This window comes from Serinus canaria, chromosome 9 (genome assembly GCF_022539315.1).
Source record: "Serinus canaria isolate serCan28SL12 chromosome 9, serCan2020, whole genome shotgun sequence".
Classification (NCBI taxonomy): Eukaryota; Metazoa; Chordata; class Aves; order Passeriformes; family Fringillidae; genus Serinus; species Serinus canaria.
Window position 1 is genome coordinate 10,332,883 of NC_066323.1, and position 23,968 is coordinate 10,356,850.

Here is a 23,968-nt window from a genome sequence, read left to right on the forward strand (position 1 = left end):
CGGCACCGCCGGGACTGGGGCGCACCGGGCAGCCGCGGCTCCTGCCCCGGGAAACAAAACTTGACCATTTCTTACCAGTTCGTCGCAATCGACTTATGCCCTCAAGTTTCTGTCGCTTATTTGCTATTGCCCTCTAGTGGAAATAGGATGGCCGGTGGCTTGGCTTCCCAAGCGCTGTTTTCTCCTACGTCTTATTGCTCTGGGGCTATCTTAGTTGTATGATGTTGCAATATTGTTTACATGGATTTTAGCATATAGCTTTGCTATTCAGTTTTATTCTACGCAGGAAACAAATATCTGGTCTCTGCAATTGAAAACTAATGTGGTGCTGTGTCTGGGATTAGAACAGGCTTCCCTGCTCATCAATGTGCTTTACAAGGGAAACTGCAGAAGATGTTCTTGTCTCAGGCTTAGAATTATTCAGCCATGCAGAGCCAGAATTCTGAAGTGAACTTTGTGTATGCTGTCAGCATCCACCAGCCTGGTATAAGGAGTGATCTTCTCTGGAAGCAGAAATACTGCCTTTTGACTATTTGTATTTCTATCTGAAGTCTTTGCTTTTATTAAAAAGAGGGAACTATTTAAAGCACACTCTTTCCAATCAATCATTTCACTTTGTCAGACAAGCCAAATCATTTATCGAACGATTTTGGCTAATCAAAGCTTGTCTTCTTATAGAGATCCTAGAAGATGGTTTATTAATGAGACCTAGATTTTTTTTCCCTGGCTGTAATACAGGGAGATCTTAATAAGCAATGAATTGCTGTGTCTGCAATCACTTTTGAGAGGCTTAAAAGGAAAACAATAATACTATGACTAATATGATTGCTCTCCCTACACTGCCATCCTGCGGATGCAAAATTCATTTCCTTTTGCAAATGTGAAGGGAAATTCTCCTACTGATATCACAGCTTGCAAACTTGGACCAAGCTGATTCTCACTCGTAACACAATTTCCAGACCAGTGAGGAAAATGTTGGTTATTCTTTAATTTTAGTTGTTTCATATTAGAAAAATATGATTTCCAGTCTCTCATCTACAAAAAAAAATCTCTATCTTGTAATGGAAACCTGTCTGGATCTTGAAAAAGGAACTCTGAAAGCTTCCCAGATTCTCTGGTTTCAGTATCTGGCATGGAGAGCCCATGTTTTGGTTTCCTGGTTTTGGAAAAAAGGTTGAGCTCTGATGTTGATTTTCAGATAATCAGTGTGTGGGCTATTAACAACAGAGCCTACGGTCAGATGCAGCACTGCATTTTTGGTTTGGGGTGAAGATGTTTGGGGACAAGGATTAACTCTTTAATTTTTCCCTCCAGTATTGAAGACTGAAATAAATAAAAGCAATCTGTGGTGCCTACAGGCATGTACCTGCTGGTCTGCAAGTGGGACCTCACAATGAGATGCTTCCCAATGCAGGAAAACTCACTGACCACTGACCACTCACTCACTGACTCTGTTGGACACCTCTCTGGATTCCTCTGGAACAGTGAAGTGAGTACTGGGAATGGATGGAGGCGGTGTGAAAGACTGAGTCCCTCAGCTGAGCACACAGCTGTTAGGGCTCTGTCTTTGCCTGCATCTCTCTCTGTTTCTGGATCCTACATAAATCAATGCAGCAGCTGCAACAGTAAGATTTCCTGTGCTTCTCTGCAGGAGGGTTGTGGAAATGGAGCAGAACAGGACCAACTCTGGCATTTTGGCTGCTGCAGGTGAGCCAGCAAATCACCAGGAAGTGGCATCCATCCCCTGGGGGACACCACAGCCTGTGCTAGTCATGGTACCAGTCCTTACATGGGAGCCTGGGGCTTTTCTTCAGAGCCCATCAGCTCTCCAAAGGGATTCTGCAGTGTGGGGTATTTGGGGCCAGGAAGGTCCCAGTCTGGAGGTGGGAAGCCCTGCTGCCTCACAGTGCTTGCAGTGTGTTCCAGTCCTGAGTCATTCCCTTGCCTGTTTGCTTTTGGTATTTGTTTACCACCGAGGTGTCGGCCCAGAGCAGGCTGGCTGTGCTGAACTCCTTCGGTGGCCTGGGGGCTGCTGCCAGCTCTGTCAGAGTCCTGCAGCACTGGGAGTGTTTCACCCAGAGGCAAGGGGGAGACAATCACGTTCCTGTGAGAGCAACACCACTGCCAGCTCCCATCAGAAGCGTACTTGGCTCCAGGTAACGAGTGCAGCAGCACAGGGTAAACTACTTTCACCCTGGCCACAGAGCCCCTGGCTCCCTGAACTGGCTAGGGGGGGTAGAAAGAGGTTAAGAGGCATATCCTTTGTTGTAATTATGTCCTGTTTCTAGAGATATTGTGCTCTGCTTAAAGAAATCATCATAATGCAGCCTCCCGGAGAAGGTAATTATTGTGCATCTTATGAATGGCTGCATGTGAATGTCTGCTCAAGCTGCTGTCAGCAACAAGTTTCAACACATCTTACATACCAGGCATTTTACAGCCTTAGTTTTATTTGTTTTCATCACCCCTTGCCTTGTGCTTTAGTTTTCATTAATGGATCTGGGGTTTTTTTTTTTTTTGTTTATATTGGTTTTCTTTTTCTCTTTTTTTCTCTTTTTTTTTTTTTTTTTTAAGAGGCCAGAGTTCATGTCTTTGATGGAGCATTTGGGTGGTGGCTACAGTTCTTATTTGCTGCATTTCCATTGCTCTGTGGTGGCTTGAGGGGGACCATCTGGAAGATGTTGTTTCCAAGCCATTCCTATATGGTAGGATCTGAGTGAGCCCTGGTTTCCTACTCTGATCCCAGATAAAATGGACTATACCACTGTTGACAAAACCTGGTGTCATTCTACCTCTAGCATAACTGCACATATTTAAGCCCACAATACAACCTATTTTTCCTGTTGTACTTTCTTAGCTTTTCTCTCTCATGTTGAAAAAGGGCTGGTGAGGGATGCTAGACTCTTGAGCTTTCCAAAACTAAGCAACTGCCTGCCTTGGTTGGGAACCAGTGCATGTGTCACTGTGTGGTGGCTAAAGTTTTGGAGGCTCACAGCCTGGTCACAGTTCTGTGCATGGGGATTGCCATGTCTTCAGACCCTCATCCTTTGGCTTTGCAGGGACATTTGAGCCAAAGAGATGGGGCAATACCAAAGAGCCCTGGTTTGTCACCGTAGGAGTGACCCATCTACTTTTTCTGTCTCAAAGGTCACTCACACTTGCCTTTCCCCAGCACTTTGTAATTTGCCCTCATGTTGTGTGTGTAGGGCCACAGTGTGTGACCATGACATCCTGCATTGCTGTACAACATCCTGTCCATCTCATGGACAGTTCAAGGGAGAATTTGAAACCACTCCTTAAATTTCCTCTTTGTGAAAATGGCTGAGGCTTACTTTTGCAATGCTGAAGCTGAAACCCTTGCTGATTTATAGTGTTTGTGGCCAGTCTTCTGTGCATGCTGGCTATCTGCTATGTTGCATCCTGTTGTTCCATACTAGTGTTGTGTCCATCCCCCTCTGTGAACCTTGGTGAAGCCTGAAAGGCAGCCTGGTTGCTGCAGGATGGAAGGTGCTGTAATAAATATGAGCTCATAATGTTGTTGTTAAAAATAACTGGAGCTAAATTATAAAGAAAAAATCAATCTTATTCTGTCCTAGCCCAAGGGGGAAATGGACATGAGGGATTGGGCAATCCTTCTGTAAGTTCTTTCTTTAGACTATATTTAAACCACATTGAGAGCCAGATTCTCAGCTGGTGTCAATTGTTATTGACTTCAGTGGAGTGAAGCTGGTTTACACAAGTTGAGGCTGCTAAATGCCAGTATTTGGATGAAGCTGAGGCAGCTGGAATTACTTTTGCAGAAAACTCTAGTCTGATGCTGGTTCAAAAGCTCTGATCCCTCCTGAGTGCTTGTGCCATCGGTGCTCTGATTTAGCAGCTCTTTTGCGATGTGGATGGCTATGAAAAAGCCTTTACTTAAGTCAAAATTTGCTCTAATCGTAGCTAGGTTCTGCAACTCTGATGTCTGTCACTATTCTGTAGTCACTGCATTAGATGGGCTCCTCTGAAAAATTCTGCAAACCCTTTTTTACTCGCTACTTTGCTGGCATCATCTCCTGTCTAGACACTCTAATTACGAGAACCAGGGAGCATACAGTGTGATGTGTAGATAAACCTGGATAACTCCAAGGCAACCAAGTGCTGCTTCCATCCCTCCCCTCCAAACCACTTTTGCCCATTTGTTGTCTGCTCCAATATGAACATTAGCAAAGGGGGAACTGTACAGTGCCACCTGGGAAATGAAATAGTCATTTGAATTTTGCATTCAGAAGCAAATGTTCCAAGCCATGGAAATGGAGAGGCAAACCTCAAATTGCAGTGGGATGTAGCAGCAGTGGGTTAGCCTTCCCTACTTCCCTACTGTTTTTCAGTAAGCCTAAAAACTCTCCGGATTAAGTAAACAACCTCCCCCACCACTACTGTCAGCAGAATGCTTTAAATCTGTAAGCTGATTTAAGTAATTTTTGTATACTCATATCCACTCTAATTCCATTCTTATCCATGGACTTGTTTTTTATTTATGCCAGCACAGACTGTATCCAAACTCATCCTCTATCTATTTCAGCTTTTTTTTTTTTAATAAGAGCATTTAAAGCTACTGATTTAAAAGGAGAGCATCAAATGATCAATACAATATAGACTATTGGAATACATTTTATTGTTTCAATGGCTGTCCACAGTATGTCACCTCTGGAAGTGTGAATAAGAAGAAAAAAACCCACTTTTTTCTATTGCCCTTCTTTAATATGTCATCTTCCCTGATTCCTTGCTCTGACTGGTAAGAATTGTCTGTAATACTTAGCAAGGCCCCTGGGATTCAGACTCTTTCTCAAGTCTCTGTGCTTGGAGTGCCACATGGGTTTCCATGGGTCTCTGCAGGAGCTGGAGCATGTAAGAATAATCTGTTTGCTGTGTTTTGACTCCAAATCAATTTGCTTTGAAGTGATTATAAGGAGGGATTTTTCATTTGCTTTTTGTTTTCTTGGTAGCAGCTTCTGAAAATCACCATGCTGGTCCATGGGAGAAGTGCCACCACGCAGCTCCTTTGCTCCAAGGGAGGCACTTTTGCACTCCTGGCAGTGACATGGGTGAATAAATGCTCTGGGATGTGCATTTAGGGCCCAGCTCTTTAAAGTCTGGTCAAAAAACATCTTTTTATCAGTCCTGGTAATGGAAACATGCCATGAGCATGAATGACTTGAAAAAAATTGATCATAGAGCAGGCTAATGGGTGACTTGGATGAATCTCCTAGCTTTGGGCTCTACAGGAACTGTTGAGTCTGAGCTGCACAGTGCTGCTTCTTTGGGAAAATTGCACAGGTATAATTAGAATCTGTCTCCCAAGTGATGGAAAAGTCTATCTGGATGCTCTTCTTTCAGTGTAAGCTTGGGGTTTCCTCTGAATTCATTTAGGACACATCAGAGTGTATCTTTATAAAGAACTGAATTTGGTGGCGGATGTATCGAAAGAGTGAATCTCCAATCCTGAGCCCCTAAATTCAAACTCTAGGTAGGATTTCTAGACCACTCTTTGTGGGGGTGTCCTCAGCCTGCATTTAGCCAAATCTGAGACTCCAGATGGAGCTGTGACTCTGATTTTTCTCCCTTGGGAAAAGTCCTAGAGTCAGGGCCAAGCCCGCTCCAGTCCTGTATGGAAGTGGGAGCTCATTTTTTCTCTCCCCAGCCTTTTCTACTCTAAGGCTGGTGATTTGCTTTGTGCTGGGTTGTTGGACACTTGTAAATATCCCAGAATTTGGTGCATGCACATGAACCCAAGGAAAAAGGAATCTCCATGGGAGGGAAATGCAGTTCTTTCCCTTCTTTACACATCCCCCACCCCCCCTTCCCCCCAATCACTGTATCACCATGTTGGTATGAATGGGTGCATGGACATTGTACTGCAAGGGCTTCCTGTGCCAGATGCATCTCTCAGCCAGCCCATAACTGGTTTTCTCATGCACCAGGGTGACACAGCTGCATCATCCCCTCTCCCTCTGTTGATTTTTGGCATGGATCACTATTGTTACCTTTTCCATTGCTCTGCTACTAAACCTGCTACTTGCACTGCTACTAAATAGCAGGAAGATGGTTGGCATTGTTCTGTATGAGACCTGTAGGAAGAGTAGGTTTGTACTTCCTACCCTGGTTTGAGGTAAGGATGAGGGCTCTGTACACACTGAATGTCCCAGAAGGGTTATTTTACTCCTTTCCTTGCTGGGGGATGTTTCCACAAAACATACTATGGCAGGCTTCGAAACAATTTGTAGTTCCTCTGTTTATGATGAAATTAGTTCACTTGTTTTATGTAAACTCTCCATGAGATTGTTTACTTTGGCACAGGGATCCATGTGCTTTCAGAGATGCAAGGAATTTAGCTACTGGGAGCTTGTTTAGTTTAGTTTGTTGCATTTGCAAAACAGATGGTGGAGGGGAAAATGTATGTGTGGGGAGGCTTTAGGACAGGATTTGGTTAATGTTTGCTGCCTCTCTAGTTTTCTTTGTTTTCTGGCTGAAGCAGGATGAGTTTCCATGACAGGGGGAAGAGGCCTGCACACAGGGAAAAATATATATAATTTGCACTTGAGCTGTCTTTTTTTGGTATCTTTGCTCAAGGTGGAACTCACAGTTTCTAGGGCTGGTGGAGGTACAGAAGCACCATGGGGGCCTTGAATGTTGACTTGTCTCTGCTCTCTGGAGCCCCATGAGCCTCAGCAGACCTCTGAGGCATTGCTGTGCTGCTGCAGAGCAAAAGGGGGGAAATCTTCATGACATGTGTGCCCCAGAGCTGGCTGGGGTGGGGTGAGGCCATCCCCATGACACTGGGGTGTCCTTTCAGTTAATGCATTTAGGTGCAGCTCTCTGCTGAAGTGAGAAAGGACAGTTGTCCTCAGTGGCCAGAAGGAGAATGAGGGTGGATCCCAGCTCTGCTCAGCCAACTATTTAAGCCTTGTGTCAGGCAGTTCATTTTGGAACAGGCCAGAGTTTCCCTGTTCCAATGGCCAAATCAGTGCCAAGTTGCAAGGGATGCTTGTAAGGCTCTGCCATGTCCATCTGTGGTGCATTATGCATGCTGGGTTGTAGGGCACTGGGAGAGGTGTCACTTTCCACTGTACTTCCTAACTGAAAGGTTGCCTGTTCTTGTGAGCTCTGCCAGTCTGTTTTATATATTTGGGAGACATGGCCAAAATCCTCTCAAACCTTCGTGTCTTGTCTTTGGGTTTGTTATGGGGAGCAAGCAACTCCCTCTTTGCAAGATCCTCACAGGAATGATCCTGCAGTGATTAGCCCTAATCAAACTTGGCACTTGCTCAGGGCAGGATCATGTTCCCCTGCATTCCTCCGTGGATGTGGCAGGCAAAGAATCTGTCATCGTGTCTGATGACCTTGCCTGCAGTGCAGAGTGCCAAGAATGCCCCATGTTTTCTCAGGGCGGGGTGCTGTCCACCACCAATGGCCAGCAAAGCGTGATGATGGGGTGAGCGTGCGCTGGGATTGCTGGGGCATTTGCTGGTGGGCTTGGTGGGGGAGGAGCCCACATGCCACCACCTGGTTATTTTGGGCAATGGACTGAGCTGCTGAGCTGGATCTTTCAGAGCTTCATCCAATCTTCTGCCCCTACAGAAACATTTCTCAGACGTTAACGCTTTGCCCATCTAGGTGTCATGTTTCTGAGAGATCTCTGTGCTTCCCAGTATGAGCCCAGTGCATGTACTTTTGCCCTTCTTCAAATCTCAGAGCTGAAGGGCGGTGGTTAAAGGTGCTTGAGTATTTTGCAAGCCTCCACTGAGAAGGATGGCTGTCTTGTAGGTCAAAGAGTTTTCTGTCTGCTTATTGACCTCTTTTTTGCCAAGGCTAGATGGATATCGATTACATTTGGACAGATGCAAGTGGGGACTTCATTAGCAACCATTTAACCCTCATCCCTTTTAGATTTTTATAATCTTGAGAAGTCTTATATCCCTTCAATTTCCATATGAAGAAGTTGAGGCATATGTTGAGGCATAATGAGTTGCAGTGGTTTGTCCCAAACAAGTCTAACTAGAAATGTGCTTGAAATTCAAATTTCTTCTTAATCAGTCAGATTCTTGATAAGAATGTCCTTCTGTTTATGGTAGTAGTGCCTGCTGGCATGTATGTGAGGAAAGAGGGCATCTTTCCTAAACGGGAATTACCAGGAGCATGCAATCTTGCTTCTCCTACTGTGCCCGAAATGAACAAAGAGATTGTTGGAGCCGGAACAAACCATTGTCATGGATGAACCAGCTATGGAGAATAACAAAAGTCAATGTCTTCCTTGAGCAAGATGACTCCTGCCGTATGTGCTGTAGCATCTCAGTGCCCTGTTGCAGGGTATGCCTGCAAGGTGAAGTGTAGCCTCCAGACATCACCTTGGAGCAGTGCCCTTCAAGAGACGCTGCATTTTGCCTGGCTTTGTGTGTAAGTGTGGTTGCCAACACCTGCACAAAGCAAAGGCAGAGCAGACCTGAAGAGCAGCATTGGGTACCTGTTGACCACTGCAGGGTGCATGGCCAGGTGAAGGTGTGAGCAGCAGCGGCACTGAAGGTGTAAATGATGCTGACAAGGTTTTCTACTGGGCTCCAGACCTGTGTATCTTTGTTCTTTCCCCATCCTGTGTTAGAGCCCAATCTTTCTTGTAATTGTCCTCCTGGATCAATTACAGATTGAGAATCTCTGCAGCCAGCTGTGGGAAGCTGCTGTATGGCACTATGCAGCATGTCCAAGGATGGCCTGGTCTGTTCAGTGGTCCTGCCTGGAGTCCCATTCTCTTCCCAAACTCTATTTGCAATGCAGGTAAACTGCAAAGGAGGGGAGTAGGTGTGAGACAAGGGAGGTACACCAGTGTGTCTGCATTTTCTTGTCTCTTTGCAGGTTTTTCAAGGAAAGACAAAATAGTTGGTCCTTGGTGGGTTTGCAGTTTCCTTCTTGAAACTTTAAGATGTGGCTCACAGGCCGGTGTTGGTAGACACTACACAGCTAAGGAAGAGACCATCCCTGTCTTTAGGACTAGAAACCATATAAAAGGCCAAAGCAGGATAGCTCGTGGGTGGAGTAGAGCTGGAGGGAGAAAGTGACAGTGCAATGGAAGGGTGTAGTGGAAAATCAGGAATTGCACCTTGCATCTAGTCTAACCAAGACCCTAGGGAAGAAAGTTTCCAGGTGCTGTGGAAACTTTGCACACCTTTATGGGGAGGTGTTTGGCAAAGAGCTAATTCTCATACTCTGGTGCATGACCTCTCACTTAACCACTGATTAGTGAGTGCTGCAGGACACCAGCACTGCAGTTCATGGGAAGAGACAGTTAGGGACAAAAAGGTAGTCTATAGGAAAGGAGATAATTTCAGGAATACCTGAGATGTCCTTGCCTTGGCTGGCCTTTTCAGACCTTGTGCACTCTGTGGCCTGCCCTTTTGGCTACAGTGCCTGTTGTGGTACCACTGCAAAGCCACTGGTGTGTACATTGGGGTCTGCTGTGGTAGGACAGCACAAGGCAGGATGTTTATTGGGAAGGGTAGCAGTGAGGAGCACAAACGCACCAGGGATGGTAGGTTGGTAGGAGAAGGGCTGTGGGTCCTGCATAGATTGAAGTTGAAAACTTTGTGCAAGTGTCTGAGGCAGAGGGGATGTGTGTGATGGGCAGGAAGGAGGGTGCCTGCATGTGTGCATGAGGAAGTACTGCAGCAGATGTTGCAATTGTTTTAATAAAGGAACGTTTCCCTGAATTTCTCTTTTGGCACCTGAGGGCCCTTCCCAGGATGCCCTTGCTGCAGTTGCTGTTTGATTTCCAGGGCAAATGCAGTACACACACACAGAGCCCTGTCTTGTTCATGCAAACCCACGATCCCATCAGCACATGGCTCCCCTTCCTTTTTCTAGCAGAGAAGGGGGGATGCGGGGGTTGGAATAATGACAGAGCTGATTATAATTAATATTTTTTTATGTCTGAAAAGTGAAAGTCCTGCCCAAGTCCCCCAGCTGAGCACAAGCCAAAGTGCTAAATCCCTGTAGGGGTGTGTTTTATTACTGACGCTCTGCGTGTCGAGGCTGGTCGCGGGGTCTGATGCTGTGTGTGTGGAATTTTTGTGGCTATTTTCTATTGTGCCAATGAAAAGAAGGATCCCATCTGTATAATAAAAAGGAAACTTGAAGGTTTCCACGCCTACATGGAGGTGAATGCTTGCAGCATTAGTGTTTTCTGTAAGCATTTTACCTTTGCATGACTTTTCTGTATGATCACATTGCAAACGATGGAGCAGATGTTACCAGGGATGGAATATGATGGGATTCTCAGTGGCCCTTCCACAAAAGGTTTTGGCTACTCCTTGGTTAGGCTGGGCTGTAGCTGGCTTTTTTATAGTCTTGTAATTCTTCACTGGGCAGCATGTGCTGGGTTTGACTCATCCCTGACTGTTCCTCTTTCAGGAACAGGGCTCTGCTAGAATGATGGGGACAGAGAGGCACTGATGGCTTCCTGATCCTCTCTTGACCAGCTGGGTGATCTCAAACAGGTCCTTTTCTCCTCAGGACTCTGTTTTTTTGCATGCCTGAGGTCACAAACAGATTGAAGGCTGAGTTGGTATGGAAGTTGCCCTTAGGCAAGCTGTTTACACAGTGTAGTGGTAGTGTGGGAGCTGCCCTTCCCAAATCAGTCCAAAGCCACATGCTGCAAGTACTGATCACTTCAGGGGGCTGAAAGACACCCTCAGCACACACCAAATGGACAGGAGAAAGTGGTACCTTATGTGACACCTTAGAGGTACCTTTGACTGTGAATGGTGGCAATGGGGTGCAATCCTGCAAGCTTTCAAAGATCATCTGAGCCTTTTGGATGAGAAAATGTGGAGAGCTCCAAGAGTGTTGGCAACCTGGGTTGTCTTTGTACCTTTGCAGCCCTTGGTCACTTAAAGCAAATTTCAACCATCAGAGTGTATGTGTCACTCTCCTGAGAGAGAGGCTGCCTGCACACAGTGCCCAGGAGCTCCCAGACATCCCTTTTCTCTGTCCCTCTCACTAAGGAGAGATGCGTTGTCCCTGCTGTAGCTGTGTTTCTCTTGCCACAGTAGCAGGTGAGAGCGTATTGGAACACAGGCCCACAGGTGGCCACTCACAGCTTCTGCACCCAGCTTCAACCTTGTGTCAGGTAAAGAGGATGTTTCCCTGTGAAGTGGCTCACTGTCTTTCCTTTTCTGTCAGCAGAAATTCCACCAGGAATAGGCTGAACCACACCAGCCTTGGTAGCTGCTCCCACCATTCCAGGATGAGTGTCTCTTCATCTCCCACACAGCTGGCCCATGTACCACTGTTGCTCAACCTCCTCCTTTCTGCTCTTTTGGCAATGATGTGGACAAAAACAGCCTATAAATCTGTTCAGATTGTGAGCTTCAGTGCCTGACTCTGGATCTCCAGTCTGTACTTGTAATACCTGTAACTCCAATGTGGTTTGCCATCTAGGGGTGAGATGCTTTGGACTTTGAACTTTGCACCCCCAAAATACATTCAGCTGTTTGACAGAGATCTGAGGTTTTCTCTGAAACTTTATTATTGTTTTCACTGGATTTTTTTTTTTTTTTTACCTTCCAAATCCTATTTTTTTTCTCCTCTCCCCCAGAAGAGTATCCTCAGCAGCTAAAGGAGAAAGCTGGCTGGAGCATGCAGACTGTGAGCAGTGTTAGAGCTGCTGGGAGAGAGGAAGGGCAGCAGGAGAGCTGTGACCGAGCACGTGGCTCCTGCCCTCAATTAGCCTGTGTGGCCATCACTGTTGAAATGAAAGCACAGCAGGTCTCCAAGGAGTTCTCTCATGGGTCTTGCTGAATTTATAAGCTGGGACCACAGTATAACTTAATTTCTTGAAATGTCAAGTGGCTTAAACTGGCTGCCTGCTTTATTGGTGTTGGGTTTGTTTTTTGGTTTTTTTTTAAATGAACACATTGTACTTCCATTTCCTGCATTAAAAAAAAAAAAAAATCCTATCAGTGTTTCATGATTGCTTAATAAGAGAAATCAGTAAGCACATGGAAAGTTCACATCCTGCAGATGAATATAATGACTATAAGCTTTCTTCTGCGGTGCCAGGACTTGGTGGGTTTGTTTGGTTGTGGTTTGATTTATTTGTATTTTTATCCTTCCAGCTGAGAACATTGATCTGAAACTGTATCCTGAAATGCTGAGACCATTGGTGAGCTGTAGGAGGCCTTCAGGAATTACCAGCTTTACTCCAGAAGGAAAAGGTAGGATTTCCTGAATAAGCAAACTGGAAGAATGTATATCAAATTGGAAAAAGTTAACAATGTTGAGGACAAACCATTCATGCAGTCTTGTGATAGATTGTGGGTTTTGTTTGATTTTGCAAGAGAAGAGGGCTTATCTAATTGAATTGTGGGTGTGAGCTCTTAGGAAGGTGACAGTAAGGCTTGCAGGCAAGCCTGAAGCGTCCCAAATGGATTTGTTGTTATTTTTTATATCTATATTTCTAGACAAGCCTTTATGTCATTTCATAGGTGTGATTTCTGAGTCCTGTTAGCTTTTTATTCAAGATTGGTCTTTTATAATTCCTGTGTGAGCTAACACTCTTTTAGACCTGGAGATACTGTGTTTATAGGGAACCTGACAGAAAATTTAAAAAGCCTTTTCTTCATGTTAATTTTTATTACTAACTCTAATACTCCTCTCTGTAGAGCTTTCTCATTTCAAAGTGCTGTGCAGTCTATCAGCTAACTGCACAGAGAGGTAAATAAAACTCCCTGCTATTAGTATGGCTTTTGAATTTTTTGCAAGTCTCTGAGTGTGGTGTTGAGCAGGGAGCCATGGAGAGACACCCATTAGGAAATATTTGGCAGAAGGACTGACTGACAATTTAGACTGTCTGAACACAGGCTTGGAAGGCAAATCTTGTGCTGTGACTGTTTGCTTTCCAAACATCTCTTGCAATTTCTGTCTTTTCCCAGCTCTGTTTCATGGTTCTCATCTCCTTTCTTCACATAAGACCATGGTTTCCTGGGCTCTGGGGGAGAAAAGAGCTAGCCAGCAATTGTAATGGAAACCCTTGCCTGATTAGGTGTCAGAAACTTATTGAAAATAATGCAATTTTTATGTCACTTCCTATATTTTAGAACCCAAGGCCCAGTCAGAGAGAAATTGGTCAAGCAAAAATAAAAAACCCAAAACATAATGAGCATTTTAATCCTTAAATGATAATTACCTGGTCTGGAGCTGAGGAGTGCATCAGCTTTTTTGAGCAGGAGCAAAGCCCATTTTTCTCATCACACCACAGACACAGGCATATTCTTGGATTTGGTTCCTCCCCATCTTAGTGCCTTATATATCCCATATGCAGGAGTGTCCTCTGATTACACAGCAATGCTTTGCCTCCCGAAATATTGGAGAATATTAAGATGCTAATATTATGATATTATGAATATTATGATTTATTAAGAGGTAAATGAACGTTGGGGTGGGGTACTGCCTGCTGCAGAGGGAAGATTTGTTAATTTTTTGTTGTTGGGTCCTGGTGTCATCCCTTTGTGTGTTTGTGTGTGCACTCCTGGATGTAGAAAATGCTGATGTTTAATCACATTCCAAAGAAGGCAATTTGAGATGATTTTAAAAAGTGTTCTCTTTACTAATTTTTAGGGAGTATAATTACAAGCAGGTGCTTCTAGCATGGCAAAGCTTAGACAAGGAGAGATGAAAGAAAAAATTCTGGGTTTGATACCCCAGAATTTTGGGCATAGTCATGTGCCTGTTTTGCCATTGTCCTCTGGCTGTTCAGAGACTTTTTGACTCAAGGGGAGACTCTTTCTACTGCCATAGAGGGTGAAGGATGCAGTGACTGATGGTTTCATGCCTGGCCAGTGTGAAGGCAATGGGTTGTAAATCCGTGTGCTTCCTTACCAATATGGCCATCATTTTGCATTAATCTGGCCACTCTCACTACCCAAATTTCTGTTACAACTTTATTACAGTCTACCCAAAGCAAGGAAAAAGAGCAGTTTTGCCCTTCACAGATAAACCATTTCCTTGGGAGCCTAGCCCCACTGTCATCCTCTGCTCCAAAAGAGTTGGAAGCAGCTCTCAGCAGGAGAAGCCAGCTGAGGTCACCCACGAGCATTGCAAGAGGCTCCCCTGTCTCCTCACCCCAAGGGGCTGAGATATTTAGACAGCTGCCTCACTGTGAATGGGACTCTCTGGCAAAAGAATTAAGCAAAGATTAAAATCAGTTTTAGCTGTTAAATGTGTGCTTTGCACAGCATTAAGCAACTAAAAGGCTAATTATCTTTGAACTTATGCACGTGGTTTTAGATGTGATCCACACAAGTTGCTATTTTTTTTTTTTTTTTGTCTACAAGGAGCTGAAAATCAGGATAAAAATGAGATGCTGGTGTCAGAAAGGGTACAGCTTTGTGAGTAGGCTGGAGGCAGTGCCTGGTCTTCAGGGAAATAGGGCACCTACAGAATGAGAAAAGGTTAAAAAAATTACTTTAACACTTGTCATTTAAACTCTCCTGTTTAATGGAAGTTCATGCTCTTGATTAAGGAAATGCAAGTGCGCATGAAGGTAGGAAAATGAGACTGCTCAGAGAGAAAGCCAAGCTCCTAGCTGGAGGGAAAATTTACTCTGGATGCTGATGCTTGGGGCACAGAGAGTGCAATCTGGGAGGTGAAGAGCGCTGCAAGACCCTCATAGATCACTGCAGAGCAAATCAGATTGAGTTTTAGAAAGTGCTGCAGGGTGATAAGGAGGAATTTGATGCTGAGTTGCAATAAAATAGGGAGAGGAGTTCCATGCCCCTCTGCAGCCTGGGTGCTTTGGAAAGCTGCTCAAAGCTCAAGAAGGCCACGTCAATGAAAATACAGACAATGGGAGGAGGTAACATGGTTGATAAAATGTTGGTGCCATTTAAAAACCCTTTAGGGAAGCAAGTAAGCATTGCCAAATGGTAATCAAAAATTCTGGATCTTCCCATCCAGTACGAGCCAAATCATTACATAAGACACATTTTTTCAGTTTGGTTGTTTTTTGTTTTTGGTTTTTTGGTTTTTTTTAACCTTCAGATTACCCTTAAATTATATTTCAAACTTCTTTCTTAACCACAAAGGATGAAATTATTACCGAAATGGGTCCAGGGATCAAAAGTGAATTTTTCATGTAGCCACTGAAGGAGGACTGATTGGAAGCCTTTCACACAGTTGAAGAATTCCTCTTGCTCCCCTTGAGCAGCTCTCTCCTTTCCTAAACACCCCAGCTCATGTGTTTGCTGGAAATGGTGTTTCTCAGGTTTCTTTTCCCTGGACTCTGTAATCTGTCCACATCTTTTTTGAAGGGTGAGTGATGCTACAGGGAGTCTACCAGTTGAAAGCTTACCTGTGCTGAGCAGGCAGGAATGATGCCTTTACAAGCATAGCATCTTTCACTGATTTTTACTAAATTAAACCTCCCCACCCCCAATTTTCACAAGTTATCGAGATGATTTTGATTTTTGATCTGCTCTTCTGTATAAAGTTAGCTCATCTTAGCTTTTTTTTTTTTTTTTTTTTTGCCTGCAGAAGTGGCACATATATTGTCAATTAATTAATGTGATTTTCTTTATGGAGCTAATTTCTGGGTTTAAGGCTGTCAAGCAGAACACCCAAGATGATGTGACTTATGAAATGCTTATCAGGTGTACCAGCTACAACACTTTTGCTCTGTTTAGGAGATTTATGGCTATTTTTCTCCTATTCTTTCTGTTTCACGAAAGCATGTCATGGTGGGGTGGGGAGGGGAAAGCTGGTAGCAAGTAGTTAAAGAGCTGTCTTGGGTCCAGAGTTCAGACCATCTGACATCAGCTCAGACCTTCTGGCATCATGTACAGGTAGAGTCCCAACCTGACCTGTCACAACCCTCAGCAGCTTGTCACACCTCTGTTTTGTCACATGTAAGGTGTGGATCAATAAGGTTAGTTCTGTTAGCAGTGGTGGAGGTTCCTGCACTGATGGCAAAGAACCAATGCTATGAAAAGGCCAGATTCAAGAAAATGTCAACAAGAACTTTTTGCTTCAGTGATGGGCCAGGCATGAATATGATTTATGGAGTGAAAGGTATGGACTATGCATTTGAGAAACCCATTAAGGGTTAGTAACATGCCTTAACAGAAGAAAGATCTCCAGCTCCAGCAGCTTTGATTTGGAAGTATCACGGGAAAACCAATTTCTCCTAGCAGTTTAACAATGCAAATAGGTTCTAAGGTGATGATGAGGACATGAATATATTAGCCAGAGCAGAACTGAACTGCAGCAAAGCATTGGTGTGGCAAGGTTCACAAAAGGCAGCTTTGAATGGCAAACACCATTTTGGGCAAGAGGTTTCCAATTTGAGCCAGCCAGGAGAGGTTAGAGATCCATACAGGACATGTTCCTGATGATTCCACTGCTCTGTCCTTAATTCCATGGCTCTGCTGGTTGCCTACCACCTCAGAGAGGTGCTGCAGGCAATTTCTAGTGGGCTTATGTCATTGGTCAGAGATCTCTGTGTATGTAAAATCAGGGAGAGACCCATACCATCCCTGCACAACTGATGTTTGTAGATGATGGGTGAGGCAGTGATGTCTCAGGGAGCTACACTGCCTTGGGCTATGATCTCATAAGTTAAGCAGGGTTGGGCCTGTTTGTTTTTGGATGGGGACTTAGAAGAAGTTGATTGCTACAGTCAATTTGACTTGGTAATTCAGAAGGTGGTGCTCTTCCCCCTAGGTAGCTCAGGCTGACATGCCAGAATTATTAGGCTCACCACAACTCCTAACCTTTTGGAAAAAATGTAAACCCAACATCCTCACCCTTCCAGAATGAACATCATGGGACTCCTGCTCTAACCCCAAAGTCCCAACCAAATTCCATCTCAAAGGAACCACACCCTGCAGATGGAGATCCACCCATGCCCTTCCAGGAGGATTCAGTAAACTTTGCTTTCCCTGCTGGGTTGCATGGTACCTCCAGCTGAACTGCTGCAGAGCTCAGGAGAGATGGCTGCAGTACTTCTGGGGCAGGCAGCAAATGCCCTCTCAATTAACCTGTGCAAGTGTCCTCACTGTAAAGGCACTGTTTAAATTGAAGTGTTTTCCCACCAGTAGGGATTTGGGCAGATACCTGTTGATAGTTGGTGATACCTGAGTAATGGCCTTCTTGTACTGAATGTAGCAGCTAGTGCCTCTGTTTTGCCTTTGTCTCTTCCCACTGCAGCACAGTGCCAGGCTCTCACAGCACAGGCACACTCTGCTGCCCACTGCCCTCTCAGAGGGACAAAAAAAAAAAATTCTTAGCTGTTTTGCACATCTCTTAATATTCCAATGTGGCTACTTGGGCCAAATTCTAAAGTGAGGTAAGTTATTTAACACCATGTAGGTGTAAAGTGCTGCAATTTTCTGTTCTGAGTGGGTGGTAAGCTAGGGGTGCAGCAGGAAAAGCAGCAAAGAGGATGGCATTAGATAACATGCTCTGTGTGCCGAGGACTGCTGGGAAGGGAGCTCTGGTTGCTTTGGCCATGTCTAAAGGCAGATTTGCTCAGTATTTGTTTGTTTTCTAAGCTGTGAATGTGCTTGTGTGCATTCTTCTCTTTTGGTTTAGCTTAAACATTTCCTAATCCTGTTAGCAGAGATAAATCTCCCTGAACCACAAGTAAGTGTCTGCACGGGAGTTTGCACGAGCTGAATTAATTCTGCATGAAATCATGCAGGGGTGCCCTTGTGTGGGTAAACACAACCTCATGTTCCTTCCAGCATCCTTGGCTTTCCCTGCCATGCTTTCCCTGCCTGCTCTCCCCTCTTGGCAGGGGAGGTCACATTGAAGCATCTCATGCTCAATTTCCACAGGAAAATAAGCAAATCCCCCTTCACCACCAGGAAAAGGGCAGAGTGAACCCAAACTAGGCTCTCTGTGTAAGGTCTGTCAAGAAAAGACGACTCTCTAGAGGGCTGTGTGCCAGCAGGACCATGTCCCTGACCTAGTGACATGCAGAAGGAGGGGTGCTCCCAGTATTAGCCCCACTGCTCTGTCCTGGCACAGCACAGTGGGAGAGGTAGCTGGGCTTAGCTCAAGATTTTGCATATTCTTTACCATGCATGTCCCGTCTTGACAGTATTTATGCAAATTTTTAAATAGAGGAAAAAGCTGTCACGTAAAACAAAAAAAATCATCCGAAGGCCAAATATGTAGGTTGGTTGGCTTCTGCGTTTTCTTCTTTTTTTTCTTTTTTTCCCAATTAAAAATAAGGTAACCTATAAAACGACAATCTAGTTTAATATCCTGATTACATGTTCCAGAGAGTAGCTGAGTCACACCATTTTCACTGTGCTTTGTACCCCTGCGGGCGATGTAAAAGCTCCATTTTTGGAATATTCTGAGGTCCACCCCAGTCAGATGTGCCAGGTGAGAGTTCCAAGGTGCAGGATTGTGCGTAGTGAAAGTGAATTCTCACAGGATACAATTGCTGTCAGGACAGGACCCACAGGTCAATATTGAGGTAATTGGTTTAGGAGGTCCTTCCTTGCAATCCATGTCACCTTTTTGAGTGGAAACACACCTGAAGTCAAAAGGAATTCCCAATGCATTGCCTCGTTCTTAATTTTGTTTCTAGTTGGTGGAACGCCATTGAGTTTTATTCCCACCTAATGCTAAGATCCAGCACCTTTAATTGTCATCAAAAAACACTTATAAGGAGCAACAAAAGGAGCTGCTGGAGGATGTCTCTTCTTCAGCACTGGAAGAACTGATGCATGTTCTCATGTCATGAATAGCCAGTTCTCATCAGCATGGACACTTCTTATGCAGGTAGGGGTCTTCTGGCTTGTTGGGACTATTTCACCTAGGTATTTTTGCAGAGATAGCTAGGAAGATGCTTACTGGTTAATACCAACTGTGATAATGTGTTTTGTGACACAGATTCTCGATTGCTAAGAGCCAGAGTAAACCAGACTTGCCTCTCAGGATCTGCATACCACAACAGTCCAGAGATCACCGTTGTGGAGATTTCTTTTGATGAGAAGACTCAAGGTCACAGTTAAGGTACAGCTGTCCAATAATTTATTGCTGATCAACTCACACCTCCTGTTATGAGCCAGAGTGCCAAACCTGACTTTCATACAACTAAGAGCATCTTCACTGAGGGTTGTCACTACCCAGCTCATGTACAAGTGCCTTCATCTCTGGGGCATCACTTGTGAGCCTATTCCACCATTACAGGATCATGGAACACAAGGCTGAATGTTATCTTCCCTTTAGAGCACTTTGTACCCAATAGGAAGGGGCTAGAAAAGGGATTCTCCTTCGGGCTATAGATCCCCCACCTGCTGTATCTCCATACCCCTCCCAGTGTGGTGAGCTCCAGGCACTTGGCAGATCTCAGCCCTTTTTCCACTAGAATCGCAGTTTCCTCCTTGGGCTGTGTCTAAATTTCCTTGGCATGGGGGTAAGGGCTGACTCTACCATCACTCCAGGGAATGCAGGAGCATACAATTATTACCTTTCAGATTTGCTCTACAGATATGCTTGGAAACCTCCATACTTTCCTTCCTTAAAAACACATGTCTCTAGCTGCTGCATTTGGAAGCTGTGGGTCTCTGACTCTCATGGTTTGCCTGTTCAGGGTGACAAATACAGATATAACCTTTACCTAGTAACTAGTGAAATTGCTTTTCCCAGCACAGGGGGACACCTGCATGCCATTAGCATTAGAGATTTCAGGTTCCAGACCAGCTGCTGACTTCAATGACTCTATTGTAGCATTATTTGAAATATTGTCCATTGGATTTTTTCCTTGAAAGTTGTCAGCTGAAACTTCTCTTTTGTTTAATGCCTAGAAGTTTTCCTTTACCTGATTTTCTGTCTTTCTCTCTTGAAACATATGTATGCATGAAAAAATTTGACTTCTGGAAGTCTGGATACTTTCCTACTGCATTTAATAGTACTGAGGACATGAAATACTGTGCTGAGTCCTCTGGGAAACCTACAATTAGTGGGATGAAAATACCCTCTGTAAGTGATTGAGCTCATGAAACAGTGTGAGTAATTAAAATGCTGCGCAGGACAGAGCTGAAAATCCTTACAGGATTATCAGTGAGACATTGTTTAAAAGATGTCCTTGGGCTGGACAGTGGCAGCAGCACTGAGTGCAGGCATTACTCAGAGCTCCTGCTGAGAATGGAAGGTGGCAGGTACCATGTGCAGTACCTGGTTAGTCTTCTGTTTTCCTCTATTTTTATCCTTGCTGTTCCAGCTGAGAGGAGCTCTTCATAGCTTATTTATTTCATCCCAGGAGCTCTGCAGTTGATTGATTGATTGGATGTTGGAGGATTTTTGTTCATTTGTTTGATTGTTGTGGTTTGTTTTTTAACAAATGATGGCTTTTAATGATGGTTGGGAATGTAGAGCCAGGAAAGGGACAGCTTTGAAAAGTTCTCTGTACATCTACTTGTGTGGTGGTCTTAGTGCATGTGTATGTATGATCTTACCCTAGGACTGGCACCAAAGGGCTGCCCACAGACCTGGTTCAACATTTAACACCCAGCTGCAGTTTCTGTGCCTTCCATGCAGTTTCCAAAGGCATTTTAGTGCCTGAAGATGCCTACAGAGCTTTCAAAGGGCCTTAGCTCATTGGATACCCAAATTGCTGTGACTTTGATGGGAGTGATATGTCTAACTTTATTAGGATCCTTTGAAAATTCCTCTAGGAATCCATTTGCCATGCACCCAAAATCCTTACAACGTATGATCAGGGTTCATTTTTTGTTCTGCAGGTTTTGTGCCTGGAGCTGCACTTCCCACCATTGCAAGTCCTGCCTAGCTTGCACAGAACAGCTTCAGAAATGGCCGAGGCTACAAGGTGCTCACACACTGTGGTGACCAGCTGGACAGGGTTGAAAAGGACAGTGACAACTTATGCAAGTGAGCTGTGGGTAATTTACTTTGTAAGATGTTTAAAACTCACCATTGTTTTGGGCTCGTGAGTGGAAGTTTATTGTGATAAATATTTTGGAGGGTAAGGTCGCATTTTTGTTTCCTGGGTGAAAAGTGAGGCCAGATAAATACAGAAATAGAGTTACAAGCACAGTTTGCAGATGCCTGGATCCTTTCAGGTGTGGGGTGGCATGAGTGACCTGGTGGGCTGGAGGAAAGGTGTGAAAGGGGAAATGATTTACACACAGTAGGCCTCGAATGAATTTGAGCTGAACAACTTTGCAGGGAGGACAGGAATAGGAGAAAGGGAAAAAGAAATTTCCTTGGTTGGGTGAGGGTGATGAGCCTGGAGGAACTGGTGTGAAGATGTGTGTGAGTGGGTCAGACCTGAGCCGTGCATGAGGGCAAGGGGGAGCTGCCTTGGGTACAGAACAGGTTAAACAAGGACATATGGCAAAGAGGTAGGAAAGGGAGAGGGAGCTGAAGGCTGGGAATGTGGAAGGTGAGTCCAGCATGACAATGGGGTGAGATGGCAGGCAGGCCTTTCCTTTTCCAGAGGCACTTGCTTATGAATACCCATTATGTCTGTTTTCATCTCTCTTCAAGAAAGCTTTCCAAAAGCATGAATAATACCTTATTAGGTAAAGGGTAAAGCCCCTCCTTTTTATCCTGTTTAATTCATATTTCCTCTGCTTTGGTGGCTGCCTTGTAGAAGGTGCTGTTAGAAGTGCAATTATCATTCTTCCTGGTTGGGCGGTATGAAGGGCGTCGCCTCTCTCAGCATCTCCTGGAGGCTTATTACTCAAGAGAGAGGAGCTGTGCATGAGAAGCCAAATTAAACTGAGCAAAGTGGAGGCTGTTGCCACTGCAGGGATGGAACAGATTGTTTTGCTGAAGACCAGATCAAGAGCTGGTCTAGGGGACAATGCAGCTGGAAGCCTGCAATGTGGAGAGTTTGTGCCGCGGAGTTGAAATGCAGAACACTGTGCGTCTTTGTGGCTTAGCCTGCTTCTCTCCCTTTTGTCCACTGCTTTACGGATGTGTGTTGCTGGCTGTCCTCTGCTTGACAGCAGAATATTGTCCTGCACAGACTTCAAGGCAAGAAATTGTAAAATTCTGATCCCCACCTCTGATCCTCTTCAGGATCTTGACCTTTGCTTCCTAGAGAGCTACCCAGACTTAGTTTAAAGATCCCAAGTCATAGAAAATGCAATGCATTCTTCAAAGAACCACCTTCTCCCTTCCTTTTTTAAAAAGCATCACTTTTCTCAGATGAATTAATCTGTTTTTTAGCTGTCTTTTACCATTGCATCACCGCTGTTTTCCCTCTGCTTTTTGGCAAGAGTGCCATACACACCACTCAGTGGTCAGCTTTGAGGGGCAAACAGTGTCTCCATCTCTGTTTGCCAGGATTCCAGATGTCTCTGAAGCTTTCTGAGCACCAGGCAACAAACAGTTAAGGCAGTTGAGCCACAGGTCTCAGAACATTTTGCTAGGGAGCCAGGTGAGCAAAGAACAGATAAAGGCAGCACCTGCCTATGGGTTTGGAACAGCCTGGGGCCATGGATAGAATGTAAATACACTCTGAAAATCTTATTGTCTGACACTCTGCCAGCGTCTTCTGGGCTCTTGTCATGGAAAATATTTCAGCTGAGGTCATTCAGTCAGCAAAAAACCAGGATTTAATACCCTCTGAGGTGCCAACTTGCTTCTTTCTTTGTGTCGATAAATAAACAAAGTAGGGTAGCATTTCATGTTGCCAGGATCATCTTTGTTTTATTAGGAAGGGCTTAAAGGCTGTTGATTTTTTTTTTTTCATTTTTCTTTTTTTTTCCTTCTCCTTCCTCCTCTTTAAATGCAAAGGCTGTATATTTCTGCTCCCTTTCTCTGTTTGCTCCTCCTGGCTCATGCACACGCCCAGCCTTTAGAGTTAGAATTAATGTCTGCTTCTTGTAAATCTCTGCTTGCTGCCCCAGGCTGTGTTTTTAATTCCTTTATTCAGCTTTGAGATGAGTAGGAGAAAGGTGCAGCTTTTTGAGATGATGGAAGTTGCCATTTCCCTTCTTCAGTCAATTAGGCACTTTAGTTGTTTTCAGCTAATTCTCTAAAACTTTCCATTGATGATGGCGCTAAGGGGCGTGGGGGGAGAGCTGAGGGATCTGGGAGGGAGAAGAGGGAGGGCTGGTAACTGGATTATCTACTGGTAGGATGACTGATTTGCTGCCTGTGCCTCTGGGAGAGAGAAACAACCTGACTTCAGAGCTGTGTTCAGAGCAGCTGAGCTTCTGCTCAGTGAGATTTATGGCTGTTGATTGTATTTGTGCTGTGCCTGTCCTTTCTCAAGAGTGACAGGAGACATGGTGATCCTGTCAGTGTGCTTGGGGAAACCCTTGCTTTTTCTTCCAAATCCTAGCAATGGGAAAGTCCTTCAAAGGTTCCCTTAACTCTGTGTCTTGGTGACCCTTCCCCACATCTTTCAGCTCCAGACCCTTCCACCAGTGCCCATTCTGGGTAAGTCATGGGTGGGCAGGCACTGCTGGCTGAGGAGGAACCTTTTGTCTAGAGGTGATCCCTACCCATTGAAAGCCTTCCCTTCATCTATATTTTGGCCAGCTGTCCATCCCTGGCTCCTCTGAGCCTTCCTTCCTGGCCTGCAATTCCCAAGCCCCTTGTGGCTGGTGAGTGCCTCATACAGATGTTAGAGAAGGCACTGCAGCATCCTGGCAAGTCCAGCAATGGTGTGCCCTTTCTTCCACTGTGTTTCAGCAATGATGTGAGAGCAAAGAATGGGCTTTGCCTTCTGAAACATCAGCTCTTTTTGCTTTCAGGCAGGAAGGAATGAGATCAGTCCTTCCACATCAGCACTTTTCTTTATCTTGTTGTTTTCTGCCCTGAGTCTGTCAGGGTCTGTGGCTCACCTGGTAATGAGTCTGCAAACCTTGGGGCTGAGAATCATCTCACCTGATTTTATCCAAAACTTAGACATAAAGTTTAAGATTGTCATCTAGACTCCCTCTTTGCTCAG

The 23,968-nt window shown here is 44.7% G+C and overlaps 1 long non-coding RNA gene across 3 annotated transcripts in view; it reads left to right on the forward strand.

Moving 5' to 3' along the window:
* Positions 1–23,968, forward strand: part of LOC108961911 (uncharacterized) — a 72,168-nt gene that overhangs the window by 28,928 nt on the left and 19,272 nt on the right. For all 3 annotated transcript variants that reach the window (XR_001990323.3, XR_007778292.1, XR_007778293.1), the window contains 6 exons: positions 1,315–1,489; positions 1,652–1,707; positions 12,147–12,245; positions 18,626–18,819; positions 18,931–19,053; positions 20,784–20,931. This is a non-coding gene — a long non-coding RNA (uncharacterized LOC108961911). The remainder of the gene's footprint in view (positions 1–1,314; positions 1,490–1,651; positions 1,708–12,146; positions 12,246–18,625; positions 18,820–18,930; positions 19,054–20,783; positions 20,932–23,968) is intronic.